The 25,127-nt window shown below is 40.7% G+C and overlaps 1 long non-coding RNA gene across 5 annotated transcripts in view; it reads left to right on the top strand.

Moving 5' to 3' along the window:
- LOC121072805 overlaps positions 1-25,127 on the top strand; it is a 142,620-nt gene that overhangs the window by 74,229 nt on the left and 43,264 nt on the right. For all 5 annotated transcript variants that reach the window (XR_005821395.1, XR_005821396.1, XR_005821393.1 and 2 more), the window contains 4 exons: positions 17,805-17,984; positions 19,352-19,443; positions 22,592-22,711; positions 24,732-24,825. This is a non-coding gene — a long non-coding RNA (uncharacterized LOC121072805). The remainder of the gene's footprint in view (positions 1-17,804; positions 17,985-19,351; positions 19,444-22,591; positions 22,712-24,731; positions 24,826-25,127) is intronic.

Genomic DNA, 25,127 nt, shown 5'->3' on the forward strand with positions numbered 1-25,127 from the left:
TTAGTCAGCTGCATGCAGGTTCACTTTGAGAAATCCCTCCTGACAGTGAGTTGAACAGGGAGGTGCTAGTAGCTCTGGGATAAAAAGCTCTTCTTTAGCTTGAGCAGGAGCTCTGCGGCCTTCCTGTCACCCAACATGGAGGGAATATTTTTGAGCAAGATTCTGGGAGTTCACTGACTTTCGGTTGGGACTGAACATGATAAATGCCTTCCTTACTTATTTCAGTTTTATTGCACAGAAAAACATTTTATGCTTGAATTTTCTGGCACCTGTTCCCGTGGCTTTTAAGAAAAGGTAGTAACTCATTCTAGACCTTGTTTAATGCTGATGAAACTACTGGATTTTAAAGAAATTTCCCACAATCAGGTTGTTCCATGACAGTCTATTGTAGGGTCATGCATTGATATGAAGAACGGTATCTGCTCTTCGCTGCTGGTGTTGAATTAAATTCTGCCTTGTCATGGGGTAACAGTAGGTGAAAAGTTGATTATCCATTTTAGAAAAATAAAATTCAGGTGAAATGTTGAATCTTTTGAAATGAATGCGTAGCTTGTCATTAACTTGATTGAGGACGTGACTTCTCCATTGACACGCTGCTCCTGTCACAGGGTGTTAATGTGTGGGTTTCCACTGTTTCAAACTGACAAGGAATGTTTTTTGACTAATTATGATTGTCAGGTGCCGGCATCTAATTCCCTAATGAAAAGCTATCTGCAAAAACAATGGGAGGAGCCCTTATGACAAAAATCAAAGGCAAGTCTGGAGGATTATTTCCTTTCTCCTAAAAGATAAGTCACGTTATGGGGCTTGCTCCTAGTTTGTTTTGATTAGTGATTCTTCTCACCTTCAGTGGTAACTGGTATAAAAATTGGTATTATTTTGTACCTATTTGCATCATCTAAGGAAATGGCTGACAACGTTTGACGGAAGTTTTTTCCTTTTTTTCCCCTCTTTATGAATAATTTAAATTCCTTAATCAAAGCACTTTTTTTCTTCAGCTAGGTAATTCCATTCCTCAACGAAGAATGGTACCACCTGTATACCATGCCATCATTAAAGTGTTCTTTAGTCCTGCCATTTGAATTTGGAAGGAAATCCATTCCCTGAAGGAATAAAAAGAGCAGGATTGGTGGCCAAAAAGTCAGGGTGAATTAGTCACCAGAAATATCTTTTATTCATGGAATTAATAAATAAGGGAGAACTGCAAAAGATATGCTGCTGGGTTTTGTCACAAAATGAAATAGAAGGAATTGAAAACCTGGCTTCCTGACAAAACATCACTTACACTTTCAACAATGCATATTTTAAAATCAAATGCAAAAACTGCTAATCAGTTTTGTGCTCTTCTGAGTTTGTTTGTGTCTTCTGTGGATATTTTTAGATCTGAAAGCTGTCTTTATGAGAATATCCACTGAGAGCTGGGCTCCTTGCAGTAAGTTTGGCCTGAAAAATCTGTTTCATTTGAAGTTGGTTTTGTGCTGCCATCCCTGGCTTGCTGGAGCAGTAAATTCACAGGTGGGATACCAAGTAAATAGGAATTTGAGCATGAAGGATCATTAGAGATTCAGGCAGCCCTATTCTCCCTCTCTGTTATTGAATGCTACTTGTGTGGTGAAGTTTGTGTCCTCTGGCTTTAGAAGCTGGGCTGGCAGAAGAGAATTTGGCAGTTTCAAACAATCCCCAGCATTGAATGGGACAGTTTACTTTTTGTTTGCCCATTTTTTGTCTTTGCTTGAAAAGCAGCTGTCTAGATACTGCACATTTTGAATCCCTGTGGCCTGACCAAGCTTGTTCTGAGAAACAGGTGAGAGGAAAAAGAAGAGGAGGATTCTTTCTTTCCTTCTTTGCTAAAGCATACTAAAACAAACAAAACAAAAACCCACCACCTCTAAAAAAAAAAAAAAAACAACCTTAAACCATTAAAACCACTAAAGGTTTTGTTGTAAGAGTACTTTAAAAGCAGTTCACTAAGATGATAGACTTCTAGGACCCTATGAAGTGTTACTTTTGGGCTGAGATACACGGGGGCTCAAGCAGTAAGAATGAACGCTTGCACTCATGGATAATATGGAAATCAGGACAACTTGTTCCCCAGCTACTTCAGGAGAACTCTTAGAGAGGATCAGAGGATCTAGGAACATTCACTCAAGTGTCCAAGTGAAACATGAAAGATCTCTAGGTTCAAAAGCTTGTACTGAAAGGAAGCTCTAACACATTTCAGTAATATCCTCAACTCTTTTTATTTTAAATTATACTACAGTACAGTTCTTTTTTTTTTTTCCTGGAAGACAAACAGTAAGTCTGGTAGCATTAAAGTAGTTTAGAAATGTCATGCATGGTATGCATAGTGATAAATTAATGTTTATTCTGTGCTTCCAATCTTGAAAGATTTGAAATGAGAAAAATGAAATTTTACAATTACAGGTTTATCCACTAGACGATGGCACCAGCATAGCATATGACTTCCTAACTATATTACTCTTAATCAGCTTCAGTTGAATTCAACAAGATAATCTCTGCAGTTGTTTTGTAAATATAGAAGGCAGTGAATTTGCTTTGGTCTGTGCTTGTGAAGCATCTACCCAGGCTCCAGCCTCCACTCATAATAGCTTTATTTTCTTCTTGTATCAGTTTGACCTGATGTAATTACAGTACCTTCAAAAGACTGTCTCCTCATTTTATGTGAGCAGGATGTGAATTAGACCTAAAACATAATTCAGAATAGATAGAATCCAAATTCAATACAACTACATAATTAACATTATCTTTGTATTCATGCAGAAAGGACTCTGTTCAGAATGAATTTCTATTATGCTACTGTTATCACAACAGTAAAGGTGAAATGCCACCTGTACTATCCATTACAGTTGTGGAATAGATGAGCTGTATTTTATTGTCAAAACATGAATCAGTTTTGCTGCCTGAAAAGGTACTGATCTGTTGTAATGAGGTTCTGTCATTGGTATCTTGCTTTGGTAAGTACCACTGATGTGCCCAGTGTCTCCACGCTCAGTTCACACATCTGAATGCCTTTCAGCTGTGAAACCTGGGACTATGCATTCTTTGATTACAAAACCAGCACCTTAGGTTTATTCACTGCCAAGCTGCAAGTGCACTAGTTGGTCAGCAGACCTCAATTGTTTTCTTGCAAAAAGGCCTAATTCTTTCCATGTTTGTAAGGGCTACTGCCACATAAAGGATGATCCAGTCCTTGCAGCGTAAGTTAGAGTTGATAAGTGGACTGTTACATACTCGTGAACTTCCAGATAGTATGTGGAATATGAGAGAAAAAGTTGGTGACCAGGACCTGGCTTTTCTGGAGATAGTTCACATCTCCTACTATTTAATCAATGATTAATCATATGTTCCTCTTGTTATAACATATGAGATGGTTGCTTTTGTAGTGTTTGCCATTTAGCACGTACTTGATCTTACCCAAGGTCGGCATCCTGAGTTTGGGCTTTCCCCTCTGCAGCTGGGAGACATGGAGAAGTACAGGGTAGGTGCGGGTAGTGGCAGTGTTGTGGTGTGTGCTGGTATTAATTAGCATTCCCTTCTGTTTACTTCAGCTACATCAGAGGAAAAGCCAAGGGGATTTATACATCACTGGAGCCTGTGCCTGTTCATTTGCACTATTTTCTGCTTTCTTCTTACCAGTTCCAGATAGCTACTGCTTAGAGAGTCCTGTGGGGATGAGCTCTGAATTGGCAGGGTTGTTCACCCATTTGTTAGTTTTCCTTCTGCCTCCTACTACTTGGTGACAGAAGAGGCAGAATGCCTATGCAACTTGAAATTTAAGGCTAGTGCTTAAGATGCTAGTGAACAAACAGGTGGTATCTTTTGGCTCTTCCATTGCGTTTTGAAATAAGGCTTTTGAGCAAAAAGTCTTCATTTCTGGTATTCTCAGGGTTACGGTAGTCTAAAAAAATGTCTAGATGTATTTTAATGCTGTCAAATATTTGCCAGCTGCTAACTAACGCAATTTATTCTTTTGGCTTAAACCTGTGGTTATACTGCAAAGGTGTGAAATAAAGATGGACCTAGGCTGGGTGGGTCTATATACTGTGTCACAGAGAATTTTTGCTTGAATTATAAACAGAGAAGTATGGATTTTTGATAGAAAGGAATCTGCAATTTCAGCATCAGTGGAAGAAATATTATGGCTGACTGTAAATGCAGACTAACATTGATTTTGAAAGATATCCTCCACTGCTATTGGTTTCTACAGATCTGAGCTTCTAAGAAATGATACGGAGCTCCTCCACTTTAAATCACCTTATCCATGTATAATTAAGGTGAAAAATCAGTTTAATAAAGTGAATTTAATGACCGAGTTTAAGCTTGGTGTCAGCTGGAAAAGTTACCGAGCTTCTTTTCTCTAGATTTGCATATAAGATTCGTTTTCTGAAGAGCACAGTCGTCCATTTTCAGACTCTGAAATCCTAATTTTCCTATTACTATTTTATACAGAAGATCAAGCTTGAGAAAACACTCCTGCCAAAATTTGTTTTACATTTTGATTTCTGGAAAGAATACTCTACTGAAAATATTTTTCAACATTTTAAGTTATCGTATCTGCTACTTTAAGAAGCTCTTGGCTGTAGTTAACCTTTTGGTTGATATGTATCTAACTCAGAATGCTCCCTCGATTGTTTGGCCCTCTGGTATTGGCTCAGCAGAATAAGGAAGAACCATTTCAGTTCATTTTCCTTAAGGGTGTGGAGTTTTGTTTGCTTATCACTAAGTTATTAGTACTATTAATGTTTTTTGGCAGCAGCTGCAAGTACAGTGTATGGAAGGTGATTGTGTTCATTTTACTTTTCTGGGTTCTAGAGTATAATAACTAATTTTCACAGCATAAGACCAATAATGGAGATGAGTATCACTGGAGAGGACAAAGTTTTCTGCTCATCCAAGTCTGCCACTGCCTGACCTGCTGGACATGGTCTCTGAATTAGTTTGTATGTGAGTTTTTAACACTGCTCTATGCAGAAGCCATTTTCTGTGTATAAATGAGAATAACAAAACAAACAAAAAACGACAGCTCACAGACTACTTCTGTACAAGATTTTTAATGGGAAAAAATATATATATTACAAATTTTCAGAAGCTGATTCCTGAAATTTCTCTTCAGTGCAAATGCCAGGTCACTTAAAATGTTGAGGAAAAACTTAATCGTGGCATATTGCTTATCAGTTTAATCTAGATCTAGTAATTATTTAACCCCTTAAGGAGCACAAGCGCATAAAAAGAATTCAGCAACTACAGTAGAAATAATAGTTCATCTGAAGTTATCCAGTAAAAATGTTCTCATGTTTAATCATTCTGCTGTCTTACTAGTTCATATTGTGAACATTTTTGGAAATGCTGTGCTGTTATTGTCCTGGTATGGAAGTGTTCATAGATACTCAAGTTAAAAGGAAAAAATACTCCAACCATTAGGAAGGACTAGGTGGTCCTTGGACAGTTAGGAAGGACCTTGCACAGTAAACCATGAAACTGATCACGCGGTGATTTCTGCAGAACTGCCGCCCTCTGCCATTAAGTGCCCCATTTTCTAATCCAGAGTAGGACAGGAGTGCAAGGATTAGATGAACACACGTTTTTTTTTCCATGTCACTGCCATGTGGTACACATCTTCAAAGTGCAACATCATTGTTCCTTACATGGCGGCTTTTCTAGCAGCAGGGGAAATGTCACCAAGTGACATCAGCTAAGCTCAAAGGAAGTGCAAAAGCACTTTAACAACGGCAAATATTTTGTATCTGCCATCCTGTTTTAACCATACTTAAATGTGCATTTCAGATTGTTGGTACTTTATGCATCTCATATTATGTAGAAGTAGAAACTAAGTTAGTCTATTACAATGATTTATATTCCATCCAAGCAACACACACATCTTCTGATGAGATTGGGGACTGAAGCATATTAATGTAGTTGAAATGTTCCAGTTTCCAAAATAGAAAAAAAAATTCTGTGGAGTAAAACTAGAATAGCTAATATTACTATCTGTAGAAGTACAGTAAAAGGCAAGTGGTCTGCATCCATATTGCCTGCCACTGTGTTCTGTCTGTTTTTTTATCAGCTGAGCTGTGCAAGATGCATCCGAGGAGAACCTGCAGGTTTTTAGTGATGTGCTCCTTTGGCTGATCTGGTTTTCTGTGTATGTAGCTTTGCCTAGTGGAAAGGCTCTTGGAATGCATCAGGAAAACAGATGTATTTCATTTGCGATTTCAGTGATTTCCATATATGAGAGGATCCTTAGAGATGTGTCTGCATGAAATGAATGCAGCTGCTCAGGTTGTTGCCCAAAAGAACAAACATACGGAAATTAAATGTGCCGCTAAGACGCTCTCATTTTCTGCTTATTCTCACTGATGTCAGCGTCCATCTGTTTGCCCAGCCCTGAACCTTCACTGTCGTTTACACAACTGCCTCTCCTCCAGCTTCTTGGTCCCCACTGCCAAATACTTGCAATACTCGCTCTTTCTATGTTCTGATAGATCACTACCCACTGGCTGAACATAAAGAAACCCCAAACGATTGCTCCCTCCCACACCAGTCTGTTGCTTAGTTCCCTGCTCTGCAGACTGGCGAGGGCTGGATACAAAACCGAATCCAAGCAGAAGTAGGTAAGTACCCTAGGGCTATATTCTGCTCCTCCATGCTGTATGGGCTGTCTCAGATCACAGTTTAAGATTTCAGACTGTTTTCTAAAGACACCACTCAATTTTTCTATCCCTTTTATGTTGGAATGATGAAATTCAGAGTCTGACTAACGTGCATCCCTTGAAAAACCTCCTCTTCTAGCATGTTCCTGACCCCTCCTACACTGCCACTGTGTGAGAGGTTTATGGGTGCAGAAGTGGACCAGTGCAGAAAATAGTATCCAGATGGATTGAACCATGACCAGGAGGTTTCTTTTCGAGAATTTCATGTGTTTTTCTGGAGTGACCTGAGAATCGGGCCTGTTGTTGTGGTTTAACCTGGCAGGCTAAGATAAGAGATAAGGACGGTTTCATAAAAAAGAGAGAAAATAGAATGAAACACAAAACCACCACCACACAGAATACCCAAAGCAAGTGATGCACAATGCAGTTGCACACCGCCCATTCACCAATGCTTGTCCCTGAGCAGCAGCCCACTGGCCAACCCCCACAGGTCATTGTTAAGCATGACCCACGTGGCATGGGACATCCCTTGGGGTCACCTGTCCTGGCCCTGTCCCCTCCCAGCTCCTTGTGCACCCCCAGGGTGAACAGTCGAAAGTTCCTTGACTCAGTGAGAGCACTGCTCTGCGACAGTGAAAACATCAGGGTGTTGTCAGCATTTTTCTGTCCTAAATCCAAAACAGCACCACACCAGCTACAAGGAAAAAAATTAACTCTACCCTAGTGAAACCAGGACACCTGTTTTTAGGATTTGAAAGTTTCCTGTGCTTTTTTTTTTTTTTTTTGTAAAGTGTTGTGCCTTGACTCCTCAGAGGGTGCCTGAAATCAATCCGAAGAAAACATGACCTCAGACAGTGACTTTAATCTGTGTACAGCTATTTTCTGATCTGTTCTTTGACCAGACTGGGGCTTGTCTATGCTGGTACAACAAGCATCGCCATGTATGTAAAGGCTGAAGGAGATGCTTTTTTTGCTGCTGTACCCCATGGGTTTCTGCTAGTGGGGACACAGTTGTATTTGTTGCTCTGACAAAGGAGGGTGCAACGGTGGGAGGACCTGGCAAGGATCCCTTTATTCCTCTGTCTGTCTGTCCCTCCCTTCCCATGTGCTCTGCCAGATTTGTGTGGGTGCTGGGGGCACATCCCAAGGTTGCTGTGTGGAGGAGCAGGGCAAATGCTCCTCCAGCGCAGGCAGTGGCTCCAGCTGGGTCCAGCTGCTGCTGCTGTGTGTGGCCAGTGCCGTAACCAGAGTCATGATACAGGTGTGTGCTGCAGCAAGCACTGTCACTGGGATGGTGCTGGTGGTGTTCAGCTGGGAATGAGTAACGTTTTTGTATTTGTGGGAACTTTATGCTGTCTTTTGATACATCTGGCTGCTGGAGAGAGGATGGCAGCTTAGCATGGGCTTTGATGTGTCTTAGAGAGGTATTTCTTTTTGTTCTTTTGCAGAGGAGGCTCTAGTAGTACAAAAGCATCACATTCTGGTTCCCGCACTAAATTCTGCCCCGTCCCTTCTGATGCAGCTAGGAATTCATTATGATTTAACCTTGAACCTGCAAATTTTTATCTTGCTGAGAGGCTCGAACACTTGTAACTGAAAAATCTGTCACTTCTAATTCATCTGAGAAAGAACTGAAGCAATCCCCCAAGTTCACTTTTCTTTGCTAACTACTGAGTGTGAGTCGGTTAATGCAGATGGGTTTTCTCAACGAGGGACAGCAATGCTCTAGAGGGCAGGCTTGGCCTGTATTAGAAAGGAGCATTTCCAGCCCACATTCATGCAGCCCAAATAACGTTTCAACTACTTAGCTTTCTTTTTATTCATAAATCAGACAAATCAATAATTGTTTAAAAAGTGAAGGCTTTAATTTGCTGGCATTACGTGAGAAGTAAAGGCAGCATTAAATCAAAGATGCTACTGCAATGAGGTCACGGTGTCTCTGAATATGCAAGTTGCCTTTTCACTGGTGTGGGCTTCTCTTTCCCATTGGCATTAAGCAGGTTCTGTGTTGAAAATTAGAAAAGGTCAGCATCTAGAAATGCAGTTATGTAAAGTTTCTTCTTGGGTTGTTCACAGTTTCAGAGAATGCAACATCTTATGATCCCTCGTTAACTCTGTTATAAAAACTATTGTAAAGTGTTCTTCTGGGAGGTAGGTCTCTGATGGTCCCCTTAGCAGTGGGCTTTGTCACCTGGCCTCATCTTAGTTGGTGGTGAAAGATTTGGAGGTGGAATACATTGTCTGGTCCCACAAGCTCTGGGTTAGTACTTAGGCTGCCAGAGGGCTGGGAGGATTGAAAAAAAAATTAAAATTATCCAAGAGCTACGTTCACTGTGTTTGCAATGAAAATATTCATGTGGTCTAAAATAGTACAAGTGCACTGTGATCAGTCGGTCAGTATGGCCTGCCTTTCGCTAGGGTGAGCTCAGGTCTGCTGTGGGCATACACCAGGCATCACAACCTGTGGGCAATATTCAGATGGACTTGATGGTGATGGAGGCTGGCGGCACTTTGGTGTGGCGCAGGACAGACGGCAGTGCTCCTCGGGGAGCATGGGGCTGCTGATGCACTTCTTGGCACCTCCGCGCTTGGCTTAGGTGGGGCAGCGTGCACCCAGTTGGCAAAATGAGTATCTCGAGTGAGTGATCCTGGAGAAAGGGGCCAGCAAGAAGGCTAGAGGAAGACGGCTTTTACTCAGTGTTTTGTGGTTCTCTTTATTTTCATCTCCCATATGTGGTGGTGAGATAAAAAGGATAAGGAAAAGCTCTAGGTTGTTGAATATAATCTTATCTTTTTCTTTGCTCCTGGGCTGGTCAGTAGGGGTAAAGGAATAATGATCTTTTTCTGTAGCTATATGTGTAGCAGAGTGAGGACATCGGGAAAATAAAAAAAAGCCAAGACAGCGTATAATTTAACCATCAGTTTGAAATGTCTGCGACCTAATTATGGTGTATTTATATAGCAATTTTGCTGCCCCCACTTCTGTTATTGTTGGTGGTGGTGTTTTATTTTTCCCCTCAGACCTTTACAGCTCCCCTCCTAAGGCATTCACAGTCTCTGGACATGGGGTGAAATGATTAATAGCCTGTACTGATTTTTTAGAATGAGGAGATACAGTAGGATGAAGCAGGGAACAGCAGACTTTCAATTTTCCATTATGTTTTCAGTCCTGGAGAGGGTGCTTGGAAATGACTATTTCCATTGGAATGTTCGTGAGTTTCTGAATATTAACAGCCTTTTCTTGTGTTTCTTCTAAAGCTGATAAATGCTTCCATTTACATTTTTTTTTCTCCTGCTAAATTCTCATTTCTGTTAGGAACCGATCTTATTAAATGGGATTCTAAAACAAAATGTCAGAAGAAATAGATTAGTTGTCTGTCTGTACAGAGGTACATGATTACCAAATGAGCTGTACATTAAAATGGTGGAGCAATGGGGCATGCAGATAGAGAAGATCATTTTTAAGGGATTTGTGAAATTTACAAAGCCAATTACTGTTCTGCCAATGGAGAATTTTTCACTAAACATCCAGTAAAAGTTTAAATGCCCATTAATTAATGTTTAGCTGATTCTTAATGGCAGTGAAGTCTAGTGACAGTATGACTTCAACATGAAAATGAGTCCGGTGCTGGCTCTGCGGAATGGGGAGATATATCGCTGTTAATATGGTCGCCCATTTATTACGTTGGTGTCGTAATTCAGCTGCATTCAAGGGCAGCGAAGTGAGAATTTCATAATCAGTTTGGGTAGAAATTTAAATTAGAGGTGTGTCAGCGTGGTGCTGGGCAGCAGCCTGAAGGTCGGGGAGGAAGGGATGGGGAGCTTCAGGAACGGGGAGCTGTGGGGTACAACTGGCTTGGGTGCGCCCAGCCACGAGCTGCATGAGCAACCCTGGCCCCGGACTGGGGAGGTGTCCCCTGTGAGGCTCCTGCCAGACCTGGTGCCGAGATCCCCTGTATGGCTCTGAATGGAGCAAAGTGTGTTCTGGTTTCTCCTCCTGACACCTCTTTGCTTGCATCCACACTGTTCGTGAACCCATAGGTAGAACCCAGAGACCTAACTGCCTGTCCTTATTCTAGCGCACCCCATCATGCTTCTCCAAACAAAATCCCTGTTGCTGACAAGAGGGTGCTTTGTCTCAGACAGGCCTGACTATTGCTTGCAGGAATGGGGAGAAGAGGGTAGCAGTGCTCTGCCCTTCCACCTGGGTTTGAGCAGACCCTCGCGCTGTGGGTACAGGAGCAAATGCAAGCCAGAGCTCACCTTCCAGCGGCCACAGGTCTTGTGAAGGCATAGGATGCAAAGGTACTGGGCCAAGCAGCGCACTCAGTTGTATGGGGATTATCCCTATCAACACGAAATGACTTTTTTGGTGCTACAGTAATTTATGGAAAGCCAGGTTCTGCCTTCAGTTGTATGGCTCAGGAAGGAAAACTGTTTTAAAAATAAACTGCAAGATAAGATTTTTTTTTTTCTGCCTCAGGTATTTTAACATATAAACTCTAGCATGTTACTTCAGAGGTACTGATGGCCTGGCATTCTGGTCTAGTCAGAATGATTTTCCACTCCTGACCTGACATCTGTAATTTCCAGTTATTTTTATTTCTAAGCTGCTGAGAAAAGGCGGCCCAGAATGAACCAAACTCTTTTCTCCACTCAGAAAAACAGGGCTGGGAGCAGGGAGAGTACTGAAATCTCCACGTAATGATCTTCTTGCGAAGTCCTATCCTGTTGGGCCTTGAAATTGTGCCTCGACTACAAAGTTGAGGACCTGAAAAGGAATTCAGTTTTGCCCTGTGAACCAGTGTCCTGGCAGCTGTCAGCCCATTCCCTCTTGCCCATGGGGACAAGGTGTCACCAGTTGTGGGCAGGAACAGAGCAGAGCAGAAGTCACAGCAGTAGGGGAGACTTGCAAATGCCTGTGTCCATTTCTACTGGGAAGTCTGTGAAGATGCCAAGGTAATGCAGAAACACAGCTGTTCCTCTCCTGACTTAGCAGTGGAGGCGTGAGAAGGGCAGTGTGACAGGCCTGGCTCTGCTCCTTTGTCCACAGCGAGGTTTGAACCTGGGGCTCTGACACTAGGAAGGGGTGTGCCAGTCTCTGTGGCTGTTTGCTCTGCCTGGTGTTTTTCTGCCACTCTCCCCCTGGTTTCTGGGTGCTGTAGTTAAGTTTGCTTAACATATTAATACTATTAATATTAATATTTCTCTGATATTTAACAAGTAAAGCCTGGGGTTTGTGTGGAACTTTATCCCATAGCAGAAGCCAGAACCTTGTGCGTTTCACGTTTTTGGTCTCTTCTCTTGCGTGTCTTAATTTTCCTCAGTTCCTGTGGTATGAAGAGGAAACCCCACACACCTAGAGCATCAGTGAGTCATCTTACTGCAGTTTTCCCCTGTTTAGAAATGAGCGTTAACTGCATCTTTAGATCAGCTATCCAAAATAGTCAACAACAAGAATTGTTTCAGTTTTCCTCTACTTTGTACATGTGGGCTGATTGTTAAATAACACTGTAAGAATGAGTACATCTGTATAAAATTCAATTTTACTGTGAAAGATGAATTGTTCATGTAAATGATTGTAGAACTGTATTGAGCACCTTTGATTCAAAGTACCATGCATGGATGCTTGAAATATGATCAGTAATTAATTCACCGATAGAGAAAGTGGAGGATTTCAGTATCACCGGTTAGTGTTCTGGAAAAGATGTTCAGAAGCTGAAGCTTAACTGTCTGTGAATTTTTTTTTTCTTTTAACTTTTAAAGAGATTGCCTCTAAACCTTGCTTCTGAAATAGACAAAATGGTTTCAATGAATTAAGGTGGACCTTATTTTTCCTTTAGATATAAAATAAACACAATCTGGCTGCCTCCTTGCTCTTGCATTTCCTCCTTGTTGTAGTATGTATGTTAATCTTGGTTTTCTGTGAGATATTTCTACAGTTTGAGTAATTTGCTTGTATGTAGTTTTGCCAAGGAGGTATTCAGGAATCAAAAGCACATTCTGAATCGTAGTGTAACAGGGCCTACATGTTGAAATTTTGACAATGAATACGATGTTTGTGTTCTCTGCCACTTTATTTTTGTGATATTTTAGGATACATTTCTTCTGGCATGTGCAAGATTTACACATTTATGTTTTAATAGAAGCTGAAATCCTTTGCAATCTCTTAACTCTGCCACTGAGGTTTTACCCTGGACATAATTGTACTGAATATTCTTTTGAAGTCACAAAAATTTGCAACGGTGGCAATAGTTCACAAACTGTCCTGGCTACGTGGGGCTAAATAGATGTGAGAGGTGTGTTCTCAGTAGAGAACCACAGGATGTTTTGCTCTGTAAAACAAAAAGAAAAAAATGCAGGAAGTGATACAGAGTCTGTATTCAGTTTTCAGGTGAAGGACATGGAGAGAGACTGTGCTAAATGTTAGGGAAGAAACTATTTGTTTAGATATTTCTTGGAACAAATCTTTCACAACTCAATAGTTGAGAAAGACGAGTAATCATTAGATTTTTATTCAGAAGCTTTGAGATTTTCTGTAAAGCAAAGTGATGAATATTGTCCTGTAGCTGAGTGGCCAAAATGATAATACGTCTCCTTTGCTCTGCTTGAGCTATCTGAGGCAGCCTAAATACCTCAACAGCTCCTAACATGCAAATTTTTAATATATATATTTAAGTTCACCATCCTTCCAAAGTGCTGGTACTCTGTGACACCAGATATGTGGAGCCAGCAGCTGGCCATGGAAGGACTGTAACATAGAGCTCTTGGATGCCCATGTTTTAAGCAGAGCACTGAAAAGGGAGAGCTCTACGAAAATAGTTTGAGAGCTGTAGAAAAATGCCTTACCAAAAGGTATTGTAGGGCTGTATTGAAAGGGTAGAGAGGTGATCTGATTCCTGTGCATCAGTCTTCATAGCAGGAAATAATAAGCATAAAAAGGCTGTTTACTCCTATGGATGAAGGTGCAAAAAGGATTACTGACTGGATGCTGAAGTCAAGCTGAAATAAGAAATTAGGGAAAGGTGTTAGAATACGTTACAGCAGGGGAGCTGGCCTGAACCCTGGGCCACAGCTGCAGTTGGAGGGGTGGTTCTCTGCCAGCCAGAGCACAAGCGGTGAGCTTGCCACCAGGGTCATCTACGTGATGGCTGCACGAGCATTGTCCTCTGAGCTGAGAAAGCTGTGCCTCCACACTGCCCGCAGGGTGTGACTGCACTTCAGCCAGAAACAACGGCTGCTGTCATCAGTTGGCAGTCACAGGGTCTTGGTTGGAAAAGGGGCTGTAATTCACTGCAATAAAGATGTGTGGACCAGCTAAGAAAGAAGGGCACAATTAGGTGAAATCTCATCTCATTGGATTGTATTCTGCTGTTTAAGACTTCGAGCAATCTTACTCTGTATGGCTAAAACTAAGCTCTTTTTTAGCCCTGCCTTGGACTGCATTAATATAAAATCACAAATACGCTGGAGCTGAGCATTAGGTTATTTAATTTAGCTGTGCTGCAAAGCCATCACTGCTCAACTTATAGAAATGGCAAATCTCTGATATTTTGTCAGTTTTTATTAACAAATACCTGAATGGAAATTAGTGATCAATCTTAATAAAAGAACTGATTATGTAATTCATATCAAGGCAGTTTTAATAAAATACCTAATCCTTAAATGTGCATAATTAGATTTACACGTTCATATCACTGCAATTAGAAGTTGGTATTTAAAGGGCACGCTTCTTGTTTCACATGCTTTTAATCACTCTGCTCAAGTTTGCTTTTTCAAATTGCACAGTTAAGGTAAACATGCTTGTTTGTTTTTGTTTTTTTTTTTCCCCCAGGCATGTCATGTTTTTTCCTCTGGAATGAAATTTATATATTTATTTTGGCTTGTGCTAATCTGTAAAAGAGAGAAATAAATAAGCTAATCCCATTCAGCAGTGGGAACTTTCAAACCTTTAAAAGAGTGGCGGGGGATAAACAATTTTTTTCCAACTGTTGAAATATTCTGGCAACGGCAATGCTCTGAATACAGCTTAAGCTTCCTCCCTTCCCAGCTGTGTGCCTTTGCTCCCTAAAGCAAAGACCTTACTACAGTCTCTAAAGAATAAAGTTCATGGACTGTGGATTGCCTCGGCAGCTTCTGACCCTGCAGAGTCTTCTCCCTCCCCTTTGGTCAAATCTGCAAAAGTGCTTCTGTGAAAGGTGGTTGCGAAGTCAATGGGGTTACTTCTGAAATCAGAGAGAAGCACGCCTGTGATTTTTGCAAAACCCAAGTCTTGCAGTGGAAGATGCAATTGCAAGCTGTCTAAAGCAGGGTGAGCTGCACGTCCACCTGTGTGGTGCAGGTATCACAGCAGCCTTGGCTTGGCTTTGGGGCACAAACTCCCAGGTCTGTAGGAAGGTTCCTCTGAGCAGGCAGCTGCTTCCATCTGCTTCTGTCTTCTGCAAGAAGGCTGAATCCTCCCGCTACCCTGGGTGTGTTATGTTTCCCTCTGCCTCCCTAAAACACCGATTTTTTTCCTAAAGATGCCATTTAGCCTGCACTGTGTGTCTTCCTGCAGGAGTGCATCTGGTAACTATTTGGTGAAAGTTTGTTATTATGCACGCCAAGTGGCCTGAGTTGGTAGACGTGCTTTGTAAGGCTGCGACTTCAGAGCCCTGAACTTCTTTAGACATTTTAAAAAGACTGGGGGGGGGGGGGGGGGGGTGGAAAGTTAAACTAGTGACTGGAAGGAGATTAATAATTCAGAACATTGAAATGAAAGATGAATATCAGACAAGCAATAAGTTAATGCTCGTGTTCTGCTGACCATACACGTTTTGGTATGAAATGCTTTCTCATCAGCTGGCAAAAATGCTAATGGCTATAGTACCCCTGCAGTAGGGCTGCCCTCCTTAACTCAGGGAACCACTGAGAATAGGTTTATCTGTCTTTTTAGGAGCATCTATAAAATGGTATTTGCTTTGCCTATGACAGTAGAAATGAATTGAATATATGTATTTTTTTTCATTCTGGTCCTCTCTTCTGATCTCCACAGTTAACCTCTGGTTTCATGTGCTTAAAAGAATATTGGCTTTTTTTTTTCTGTTTCCCTCTTGTCCTTTTTTCCTTTCTCTCTTTTTTTTTTGTTTCAGTTCAATTTTCCTTAGTTTTTCTCCTTTTTTTTCTTTTTTATTTTTTTCCTTTTTTCCCTTTTTATTTTTTTTCTTTTTCTCTCCTTCTTTTCTTTTTTCTTTCTGCTTTTGATTTTATTCCCTTTTTCCTCTCTAGTAGGTGGTGCGCAGTTTTTGGCCAGGTGGGGAATAAGCAGTCTGTTGTGGAGACACTAAAAGGCCCCTCTGCATCCAGGAGCATCTGTACCGCGTGTGAAGGCCAGCCAGGTACCACAGTCCATGGCCGATGGACAGAGAACAGGCGGCTGCTTGGCTGCTGGTTAGCCAGGTGCTGCAGAGGGCTGAGGGGTTGCAACCTGCTTAAAGTCACCCTGTAGTCCCTAGCTCAGAGCTGTGCTTTTGGATGTTGGTAGGAATAATGATTTTTCTGTTTTGATCCTGAGTGCACCTGGAACAATGCAGGTCAACTTCTCCCACCCACGACCTGCAGCAAAGTTCGTAAACTCTCTGGTTAAAGTTATCCAACACAGTTGGTTTTGGCTGACCGTGTGCATCTGTGTGAGTGAAGCTAGAGAGAAAGATGGTGATTCAGGAGGAAAGAAGCCTGTCTGTTGTCACATGGTTCTGGAGTCACATTTTCCTCTTTCGCAATCTCAGTTTGCTGCTGTTTATGGAGTGAGTTCTTGTTGCCAAACAAAAGGTGACTGCAGGGACATGAGAAATCAAGTCTAGGGAAAACTGGTGCTGCTCTTGGAAATGTATCGTCAACTGTATTGTTTGTTGCTATGGGGCCTCAGATAAGACTGCCCTATAGCAGCTCTTCAGTGCTCCTGCAACCCCAGCCTTGCCCCAAACGCTGGTAAGAATTGGGGTAATGCACATTTCCCTGCCAGGTGGGAAGGGAGCACTGAGAGTGTTGATGAAGAAGGAAGAGCTCTGCTTCATTCATTCCCACATGCCTTGCCTAAACCCTGCATCCCGTGAGCAAAGCAGAGACTGGAATCTGTGATGCTTTTTTGCACGTTGACTCATCAAAAAAGAAGGGCCAGGACTTGAGGCTTTTGGACACTTGGTTACAAAACTCCTCTGGCCAAAGTGTACATGGAGGTGGGAGCAGCAGGGGAGAAGAGGTCCAAACCATGAGTTACTTCCTACCAGACTGAGTGGTCCTGATGCTTCCTCTGTAACTTGGTCCCTTTCCCTTACAAGCAGTGGTAGCAGATGTAATATTGACTAAGCACCAGTGTTAGCTTTATTTCGAGTATAATGTCACAGCACACACTGACAGCGTGCTTAGTGTTTCGTACATACTCAGTTCTGAATATGACATTCTGAAGAACTGACATCAAATGTGTATCCAAAGTCAATATTTGTGTAATGTCCCAATGCCATTCTGCTGAAATGGTGCTGGTTATGTAGGTGCTTTGGATGTGAACAGCTTAGAATTACCAGATAGAGCGTGAGGTAGAGAATTGCAATTGAAAATTAAATATGCTGTGGGAGATGTTACATTTCATAGAAATGGGACTGTTCCAACACCTCTATTATACTTTGTAAGTCTGAAATAAAATGAAAAAGAAAGATCAATAGTGTGTTACTGGTATCTCCAGTATCGCATTGCATAAATTGCCTTTCTTGACCTAGGCAACATATGATGAGTCTGATAGGATTAAGTAGAATGAATTTGATGCACCTAATTCAAATCATAATGAACTTCATTCTACATCATGGTGAAATGAAAAGTTTGATAGATTTGGCAACCCTCTATTTACAGAAGGTTTCCAGAGTGGAACAAGCAGAGAACAGCATCGGAAACACAAATACCTGAACTAGGAATTGGTTCCTACATTAATGAGAAACAACTGCACGTTTTTGAGAGAGTAAAGCTAGCAAGGAATTAACATTTGTGCCTTTACTTACTTGTAACTGCTGACAATATGGTTGGCTAATTTATTCCTACAGATTTTTGTTACAGTGAAGCATCTTTTGAATGTAGTTCTACCTAGCTCTGCTTTTGTTGCAGGTGGGTGGAAGCCTTTTGTTCTTTCTCACCATTGGTTGTGACTGATTATCACCACTTTAGAGGAATGCCAAAATGCAAGAACAGGAGTTACCAGTCAGTCATCACAAGTCAAATTCATTTCTTTGTAAAGAAGAGGAACTGTTTCAAGTAAAGACTTTGATGCCAAAATGGAAGTAACAGGTAAAAGTGTTCATGTAATTTATTCAAATAATGGGGTAATAACTTGCAAGCTATTCAACAGTTTTCTGACGTTTTCATTTACTTCATGTACCTTACTTGGCAAAGCATTTAGGAAGACATTTAATGAGAAGTATGTAAGTGGTCCTCCTAGGTTCAACAGGAAATCGTCCCTTAGGAATAGCAAATCCTAAACACGTTGTTAAATGTAGGGACATATTGGTACTAGTTACACATGATGAATTATGCAGTCTTCATTTTATTCAGTAGTGCAGTTGGAGAAACTTTCTGCAAGTTTTCAAATATTCCATGAGCAGGGCTGTGCAAATCATTCTAGAGAAGCTGCTACTGGGTGATGTGAAACAGATATGTTTCTGCTGCACCGGCAAAACATAAATCCCAGGGAAAGAGGAGAGAGACCTTTTTTGACTGAATAAAACATTTTATTCAACACTAAATATATATATTTTAAAATTGGATATGCTAATGCAGGTCCCAGAATACCACTTCAAATTAAAAATTATAATGCTTCACTTAGAAAATGTCAAAATACTTTTTTTTTATGATATGCCTATTGCACATGATGCAAATTTGCAAAAGTTTTGGTTTCCCCAAAGTGCTTTCCAGAGAGAATGAGCTATTTATATGAGAGAAGAACTTTTCTCCCATCAGCATTTCTTCCATAGTTTGCTGTATATTGCAAATACCTAGCAAATGTTACACACAGTCTTTGTTTCATATCCACCATTACATAAACACAGCTTTTCTACAAGTAGGCCGTACAGGATTGGCACCTGAACTCTGGTCGTACGTGCTTATAGTAGTATGCGACTTGTGCTGTGTTTTTCCTTTCTCTAAATTGAAGACTATTTAAAGGAGGCTAAAGGTTTCAAGTTGGGTAGCCTAATTTCTACCTCATTTTTTTAACCTCATGTTTCCTACTCTCTGGCCACAGAAATGATTACCAGGAAAACTACTGGACAAAGGAATTTAGACAACAATTAGATAACGTGAATCTGGTCTTACAGTGTCTTTATCTTCACATCACAAACAGGGTAGCTAAAACACAAATACTGAAAAGACTTGCTGCTGAAACCATTAGAAGCTGTTTGTCCAGGCTTCTCGCTGTTTCCCCCACATAGGGGGCTATACCTGGGTTTGATGTGACAGGCTGGCAAAATACAGTTGGTTCTTTAACTTTGCCTGTCCCTATTTCTCAGCTTTTACCAGAGGGCAGCATATGGCCTTCTGAGCTATAAATGCTTCAGGCTGTTCCATTTAGGATATTACAGTGATCATATTTTTTGATTGTGGAACCATGGCAATATATTGAAAACACGTGCGCTTTGTCTTTCCTTACAACCGTCTAGGTTCAGGACACCTAGAGACAAATGATGTGGAAAAAGGCCTCTGTGTCCCTACTGGCACTGACTGTACAAGTAGAAAGATACCTAGACAGAAGGTAAGAAAAGTCTCTCTTAATTTTTTAACTTCACTGATGTAAAGCCTAATGAAGTGATTTTAATTTATTTGGCTACCAGCAACAGTATTTAAATGAAGCACATAATTTGTTAAATACTAACAAATATGCTTCAGGCTGTAAAGCTAATGCAATTTTTTGCTTCACTGGTAGCCTTGGAGGCATTTGATTTCCCCTTGCCCAAACTTCAACTTCATCTGTAAGCAGGCCATACCAGCAGATTTGATCAAGCTTTTTTTGTCAAATTTTAAATTATGGCATTTTAATTTCTTCTTAAGCCTATTGAACCCTTCCTTGAGCCTCTTCCAAAACCCTTGCTGCCTGTCCATCTGCCACTTCAAACGTGTGTCTGTGCAGTAACTCTGAGTGAGCCATGCTCTCTGCTCAGCTCTTGTTCCCTTGAACATGCCACTTGAATATGCTTCGGCTGCTCATTTTGTTTCTCACATTGCGTTCCGCTCAGGCAGTGGAGGAGTTCCTGAGAACTGAATACTGAAACCTCATCTAATCATTCTGTCAAACAGAGACTTTAGGACCTTAGCACAGCTTTCATGGTGAATACTTGTATATAGCCCGCATCTAATTTTTTTCATCTTTTCTAGTCCTTGACCCTGTAATCTGTGATACGTAGAGCAGGCAGCATGGAGTTCTCTTGGAGAACTGCAAAGCTAAATGCTCACACTGCTACACTTGCTACCTAGCTCACAGAAGAACATGAAATATTTGAAGACATAATGGGTTCTATGTATTATTTATTATTTAAGAGTATTTTGTGAAAGTTGTGTGGCTATTTTAGGGGAAGGAGGAAAGGCAGTATTGTTTGATTATTTTCCAGACAGAATGATGTATGAAGCTTCAGAGAGCTATTTTAACCATTTGATACACATAAAACTGGACTAAGAGGCAGTTTGAATGATATATTTTTTTTTGGTGAGAATTCTCTTTTTGATACAAAGCTGCATAAATATTGGGGCCTTTTATAATGACTGTAGTTGCAGAGATTTTGATGGACACTCTTAATACATCAAAGCAAATTGCTATTATAGGGAAAAACGAAATGCTTGCCAGCTATAGAAAGCTGGAATGAATGTGCATTTGTGGAGATGCTGAGAATGGTTGTTAGGAAGCAAGGCCAGTGTTAAAAGACCAAAGAAATGTAGATTGTAATAACAGTGTTGAGTAAAAAATAAGAAGGTAACACTCCAAAATTTCAAGTAATATACAGAGCTAATATAATGCTCTTGCGGGAAGATTTTGCCAGGGAAAATGGAAAATATTCTTATTCCAGGTAGGGTGAGGAGAAACATTATTTGAATCACAAATCTTCTGGAAGAATGCTTATGTTCTCTGTCAGATATATGCAAATTAAACAGTATTTGAAATCTTTTCACTGGATTCTGCTGGATAGAACATGTCTCAAGGGCAATCCAAGGAAAGGGAACATTTGATAAACACACATGGCTCTAGGCAGAGCTCCATGCATCCCCACAGAGCCATGATGCCAGTGAGCTTTCTGCTGTGCCACGCTTTTTTTTCCCTCCTTCTTTAGGCTCTGAATCAAATCCATTTGAAATCAGTGGGGTACTTTCTTTAGACTTCAAAGAGCTTTGGATCAAGTGTGGTGGTAGAAGTGCAGGTCAGGAAGTACTGATCAGAGCTGCATTTCCTTTTATTTTCCTTTTCCCTTATTTGCTTTAATTTCAGAAGGGAACATGCTATATTCTGTCTGTTCTCAAGCAGTCGTGGGCCATGAGCCACCAGAGCCTGACACCGTGTCATTGGGCTTTCAGAATAGGAAGGTGCTCAATTTTTCTTCTGTTCTCCTGGCTCCCTCTCACCAGATGTTCTTTTCCTTTCTCATTACATGGTGCAGTGGAAGAAAGTACCTGGCGTCTTAATAATATTAGTTTTATGATAATCTGGTCTTCAGCTGTGAGATGAACATCAGATGCTTACATGGTTTCTCTACCCACACACAGAGTGTTTGTGTGCATGTAAATTTATACTATAGTATTGCTGCCACAAAATTATTCAGAATTTAAAGGCAACTATGAGTGGATATATATGTGACAGAGGCAGAAACAGATGATGTCCCCATCCTGCTAAAGGGATAGCTGCTATTACATAGTTTCCTTTTGCATCTGGCGGAAGGACAAAAGACTTCCTGAAATCCTCTTGCTGAAAACTGGATCAATTTTTGAGGAAAAATTATTCACTTAAACTTCTTTCCTCTGCATGCAGAAAGGGTGCATTTCCAGGCAGGCCCAGACAGGGCTATGGCCATTTGAAACCCAGGGGCAAAATATTCCATCCACTTCCCTCCCTGCTATTCTCCTTCCCAGTGTCCAGCTTCATGCCTTTTTCCTGCCCCTCCTTTCCCTTAACTTTCTGATAACTGAGCACAGAAAACCTTTTAACAGTGTATGCACCTGTCAGGGCAGGCTGGAGGAAAGAGATGCTGGAGTAGCTGTGATTTAGGGGTCAGATTCTCTGATCGGGGAGAACATGAGGCATAGCCAACCTCTCCCAAAGAGCAGAATAGGCAGGTTGGATTTTTCTCGTGGAAATTAGCAAAAATGCTCTTCTAGAAAGAGCGTCTTACACTCTTCCAGCAAAATCTCTATTTTGCCGACTTGCAGTGTTTGCATTTGTGATGATCTTCCCGTAGCAAAGAAATTCTGCTTCCAGCAACACTTTGCAGAATAAAATTCTTGTAATCCTCTTCTCTGGAAGACTGGAGGGAATACGCTCTGTAATGAAATGTTTTCTGAAGATGGAGTCTCAGATGCTCTTCACACCAGAAGAATGATTCCTAACTGACACCACAATGTTCATTTTGCAAAGCATGTTTACAGTTAGTAGTTAAATATATTAGTGAGTTCACTGACATGACTGAAATCATAACTTTCCCTCCCATCCTTTCCCCAAAATAAAAGGAACAAAAGCCTATATACTGTATAGAAACTACGTAAAGCCTCCAATATGTCGTACAGCAGATGTGGTCCTGTCAGATGTGAAATTGAAAGAGGGTACCCCAGGAACGTTTCTTGTTAATTATTTAAAAAAGCATTTCTTATGCATGATCTTTCCTGCTTCTGTCTACTCTTTACGCTGTCTCCTAATATTTGAGCTCTTGGCACCAGTCAGATGAGAGCTGGGGGTTCCTGTAGAGACCAGCATGAGAACTGACAGCTCCTGAGGGTGCCCAGGCAGACACTGTGTTGTGGGAGAGTGCTGCTGATCTCCTCAGGTAACAGCTGTGTTCCTTTACATGGTAAATCTGATGAATCTATGATCTGTACTGCATTTACGTATGCAAGAAGACCAACTAGGAGATGTGCTCATGTGTGATTATGTGACCGCTCATTTTTTTTTATTAACTGTGACCTCTCAGAATGGATTTATACATTCTGCCAAAGGAGAAAAGAGAAGAAATGTGAGTGTAGTGTTTAGCTGAACAGTGAAAGAAGCTGAACTGGAAAGAAAAACACATGGTTTTTGCTATTAAATGTGCTGGGAGTTTATCCAACAAATAGCTGATTACTTGGTAACTCTAGGATGTTACAGGTTTCCATGGTGGCAGACTATCAAGAAAAAATGTGAACTGGTATTTTCCACCCCTGCAGTTCAATAGCTTATTGAAATAGAAGAGTGTGCTTATGAATTGCATCTTGAGTTGGAGGCTGGAAAAGTTGGAAAATCTTCCCAAGTGACTTGCTGTTTGTGTCCAGAGATTTGGAAGGGATACAGGATGAAGTAGTGCTGCCACGTTAGTTTTGTGCCAAAGGAGTTTCATACTGAGGACAGATCTACCAGGAGCACAGCACTTTTGTGTACCAAGCTCTTTGTACTTGTACCTACGTTCATTGTGATTGCTCCCTTAGGTCTCTAGAGACTGGGACTCTGGAGACACTAGCAAGAAATATTTGTACAACGCAGCCATCTTAACCTGAAAACTGGTCACTAGGAAAGAGGATACTGGAAAAATGTCATAAAGACACATGCATGTGTTAATTTTTCATGTGTGTGTGTGTGAGCAGTGACCAATATTTTCAAATAATGATGTAGTGAAATCTCATGGGAGAAAACAACAAAGTCGTTGATTAATCATGCAACAGCAGGGAACAAAGCAAGTATACAGAATCCCTAGGTATATTTGAATTTCATAAACAGGATTATATTCTTCTATGCAACTCTAATTCAAAGCTTTTGAAGCATCCATATTAGAAGACACTGGCCTGGAGTAATAATGTGATTGATAAGATGAAAGAAAACTTTGAAAAAACTGGTATTCTCTGTGCTCAAATAGAAAAGGTGCTTTAGCGTTCTCAATAGGATTACAAGCTAGATACAGGCACAAAAGGCATGAGGGCCTTATTCTACTTCTACTGTGTCTGGTGTACATAATTACACCTGCTCAGGGCAGGTTCAAATGAGGTACTCCATTGCCATCGTGTTTTACTCCCCTGCTGAGAGTCAGTGTTTTAAATTAAAACCCAAAGAAAGCTTGTAAAGCCAGGGGGCTATGAGGAGAAACAAACACTGTGTGTTTTTGACCTAATGCAAATGAAATATTCTAATTCAGAGTCTGAATCTGTAACCACAGTCAGATTGAACTTGACTAGAGAGAGTCCTCAGCTGTTAAGTGTATAAAGCTGTTTAGTTAAAGGCCATGTTTTGCCATGCTTCCTTAGCAATTCCAGTGCAGCCGCCTCTGTTGTCATTCCCAGAAAAGAGTGCTGGTATAGCTGCATCATTCTTGTTCCTGGAATTCTCAGACTGTTCAGAAAAAGAAAATCTATGCAGAGTTAGGGAAAAGAATTCCCAGCCCCTGTCAGGTGGTATCTGAAATGAGTATTGAAGCCAGAAGCACACCTATTCCCTAGAATCTCCCTCTTGTTAATTTGGTTTAATGTAATGGCAGCTGGCCTCATTGGCATGTGCATAGCCAGCCCTCTGTGAATGCCAACTTGCACCGCACATCTGACATCATTTTGGGAATAAAGCATTTAAAGAATGACACTGTTATTAGTTTGGAAGCAGAATTTGACTTTATATGTGTTCATATATATGATTCTATTTGTGAACTCTGTGCATATATATACACCTATTCCATTTGGATTACCTTTTACTGCATACTTTTAAGTATTTGTCAATAGGTAGTTTGGGATGTGGGTATGATACAATGATCAAAGAATGTAGCATGCTGAAATTAAATAGGAACTTCTGCATGAAAGTAAATAAAATATCTTTCATTTGAATTTTCACAGTTGGTTTCGTAATGGCAGGAAGAACAGCAGTGTAAGAAGCTTTAATAACAATGAATACCTACTTTTTTCCCTGACCAGTAGAGTCTGTTATCCTGTAAGTGCATTCCCTTATTTTGGCTTTCCCTATTCCCCCTTAGATTTGTGTCACTGCTGGGACGAGACCCAAAATGCTATGGAGATTAATTGACCAAACTTCTTTATCTATTTTCTTCAAAGAACCATCATGTAAAAATGTTTTTACCTTTGTCAGCTGTCTTCTCAAACAATATAATCCATTTATTTTCATTCTCTTAGCTGATTTAGGCTGTTATATACGTTAAGCCTTTCAGTAAATCAACTTAAATTTTTAATACTTTGCAGGTGAAAGATCTTACTTGTATTTTAATATCAACATAT

The sequence above is a fragment of the Cygnus olor genome, chromosome 7, assembly GCF_009769625.2.
Source record: "Cygnus olor isolate bCygOlo1 chromosome 7, bCygOlo1.pri.v2, whole genome shotgun sequence".
Taxonomy (NCBI): Eukaryota; Metazoa; Chordata; class Aves; order Anseriformes; family Anatidae; genus Cygnus; species Cygnus olor.